The sequence below is a fragment of the Condylura cristata genome, unplaced genomic scaffold (genome assembly GCF_000260355.1).
Source record: "Condylura cristata isolate star-nosed mole 26May11 unplaced genomic scaffold, ConCri1.0 scaffold00016, whole genome shotgun sequence".
Classification (NCBI taxonomy): domain Eukaryota; kingdom Metazoa; phylum Chordata; class Mammalia; order Eulipotyphla; family Talpidae; genus Condylura; species Condylura cristata.
In genome coordinates, this window is record NW_004567117.1 from 8,928,158 (window position 1) to 8,931,498 (window position 3,341).

The window sequence follows — 3,341 nt, forward strand, 5'->3', positions numbered from 1 at the left end:
ATTTCAGTAAATTTGCCTGTTCTGCTCCCAACTCTGTCTCTAGAGAATCTTCTCAACCCCTGTATCACTACCCTAAACCCCAGTTCTTCTATGCATATATAAGTAAATAAATCTTTAAAAACATGCTAATGGTGAAAATATGGCTGCTAAGAGACAGTGAGGCAGATCTGGGATGTCTTTGGTAGGAGGCCCTGAGCTGAAGCTGAACCATAAGAAGATGAACCTAAAGATACTTGAAGATGTGATCGCCACGGGGAAGCTCATCATCTGTGTGGCCTTGCTGTGAGTCACTCCTTTATCTTGAGGGCATTGGGCAGCCTGTGAGGATATGAAGAACTTGGTTCTGGTTCCCGTTCCTGTCTGTCATGAACGGGACTAGAAAGATCTAAGAGAGTCTTTGGATAGACACAAAAATCAATTGTGAAGAACAAGATTTTCTGGGCCCTCCCTGGTGGTGCAACAGGTTAAAGTACAGCACTAAGGAGTTTTTGCAGCCACTATAGCGCGAGCTTGATGCCCTGCCAGGGAAATGACCCACATGACTGGCAGACCTCTCCTGTCTCGCCAACTGCTCCCCTCAGCAGTGTACTTCGTCAGTCTGCTTGTTGTGCTCCCCACAATGTCTCTGGTGAATCCTCTCACTGCCCCTGCACCTCTGGCCTGTACCCCAATTCTATATGCATAAATAAATAAATATTTAAGAACAAGATTGTCTCTGGTAGCTGAACATCTACTACCATTTGCAAAGTATGAAAAGTGGCCACAGTACTTGTGATATTCAACCTCCATGATTGTGGTCAAATTCCATTTTATAGCAAGTATCAATTGTAAGGTTATGTCTACAATGGTATTGTTTGTCCTATTCCATTATGTCTGGACATAAAAGTAGAATCGTCAGCTTATCTGAATGCTTTTTTCCCTTCCTTCCTTCTCCTCCCCTCCCTCTTTCCCTTCTCTCTCTTAGAATTCATGGACATATTATCCCTCAGTTAAAAACTACCTATTGGTAATTTGGTCTAAGCATTTTGTACTTCATAAGAATCCCATTTAGTTTTAAAAACTAAACAACTGTTTCAAGCAAAAATGGATCTAGATTTCTTGAGTTAGTTTCACTTTGCTTTTATCTAATAAAATATGTTCATATAACCACCTTCTTTATGTGAAAGAATACAACAAAAACCTATATGAATTTTTATTTGATCTGTCACTTGTCACTTCTCATTTGTCTCATTACAACGTGCATTTTCCAAAGGAATTAAAATTAACCCTAATGGTTGATCTCCTGACATAAGTTGTTGAGCTGCTAGGAATTCTTGGGTCCTGCCCTAATCTGAAATACAAGCCTTTCTATGTAACTTTAAAATCCAATTCACAAAATAACCTCTATTTTTATACTAATGATTTTTTTAAAAAATTTTATTTCTAATATAATTTAAATCCGCATCTACCCTTTCCATTTATCCCACACATATCTTAATTTGTAAATTGCAATAAAATTATTTCTGGATGAAAAATGTAAAATAAACTTTAGTCCAGGAAAAAAAAATACCATCAATTTTGTATTGTTGGATTTCAGTGTGAAAAAAGATTTCAGTTACTGTTAGGGAATCCTTATCAGTTAACACATGGTCTCAGCTAGGAAAGAAAAAAAAAAGGATTTTAAAATTCTATAATAGGAATTTATATTCATTCCTCATTGATTAGCTTGCCACCAACACGCCCCAGTACACACACACACACACACACACACACACAGAGCAATGGGCCAAGATATTCGTTGCTTTGAGAAAAAAAAAAGCTGAGGTTTGGAAGACTCACAAAAAGAGTTTGTGCTCTTTCTTCCAGGTTAATAAAATTGAGGTTTTATTTTCTTTTAACTAGAGGTTTCTAGATCTCCATTCACTCTAGGCATTATTGAATGCGCGTAGAAAACAAAACAGAACAAAACTAAAATTTGTGTACTTCTCTTCTAGAATTCAACTTCATCTGTTATGCCATTTGACTATTTGTGAAACCCTAAGTATAAATATTACCAATGCTCAGTTTGGGACCTTGCTTTCTTACTCTCACAAGTTTTCTGCAATAAAGTTGGATCCACTTACTTATGCCATCATAAAAAGCAAACACTGTTATTTTTAAGTTAAAAAAAAAAATCTATCCTCAGCACCAAATTCCAACTCTACAGGGAAACAGAAATAGCAGTATTATTCACTTGACAAATATTTTTGAGTGCTCACTATTTGTAAAGCATTAAGTTAGTTGATGCAAAAATAAAATAAATAAGCAAAGAACAATAGGGGATTTGTCCAGGCTTCCAAAGGAAGAGAAGAGTAATTCAGTGAATTTCAAAAATTGAAGGAGGCAGAGCTGGCAAAGGCTTGGCAAGGGATGTTTTGTTCAAAACTAGGAGAAAGCATCTCTACAGCTAAGCAAATATAGGTTGTTTATATATAACAGTGTATCTAAAGTCTGGAAAATGGATTCACTCTTTGATCCTGTGGCGCTTTTAGAGATTTATTGTAGGGTTTGGTAGTCTGATTTGTAGAGTAAAAAGGAGTTATGGAAAGTAAAGCACAAAAGATAAATTGAGGTCAGATTACTAGACTGGATGGGGTCAAAGCCTTGCTCCATGGGAAATGTCGCCTATTTGCTGACACTTAGGTACCTGACGTTTTTCCTTTTCTCTAGAATGGATTAGAGGCAGACAGTCTGGTTAACAAGGTTTAACACATGCATGATAGGCCTGAAATTTCATTGTGCCTGTGAAAGAGTTTTTTTTTTTTTTACTTGACACTTTTAAGTCTCTAAAAGTAAGACAAAGTTTACTATGCCTTGATATTTGATGCTGTCCAGGTAATTACTACAAACACTTAAGTGTAGAAAACAATTTACCCTTGTTTATGCTATAAAAAAAATAATGAGAACCTTGATGAGAACATGGACCAACCCACTTCATGCCAAGCCCCAGCTAGAATTTAGAATGCATTTAGTCAGCTATTTTACTTTGTTTTGTGTTTTTAAATTCACACTGCATAGGTCAAAAGATGTGAATGGGAGAGGCTTGCAAAATGCTTGATTTCTCAGTGCTACCTGCATCCTTGGGAAGTGTTACGCTGCAAACAGACTGTTGGCTAATTACTGTAGTGATTAAGATTACCTCCCCAGCCAGCTCATAACTATTATTAAAATAGACCGTTTCTCACTTTGATTGGCAAGATCTCTGGTGGGAAAGAAGGCTGTTCCTTAGATGTTTTTATAGAATGAAATTGTAGTATGTAATCATTTCTGGGGAAAGCTCACTGATGTTGTGGGTTCAAATGAATCTCAGACTGCCAACCCTT

General features: G+C 36.8%; 1 pseudogene; it reads left to right on the forward strand.

Annotated features, from left to right (window-relative positions):
• Positions 1–172: 172 nt before the first annotated feature.
• Positions 173–3,341, forward strand: part of LOC101625101 — a 42,852-nt pseudogene continuing 39,683 nt past the window's right edge.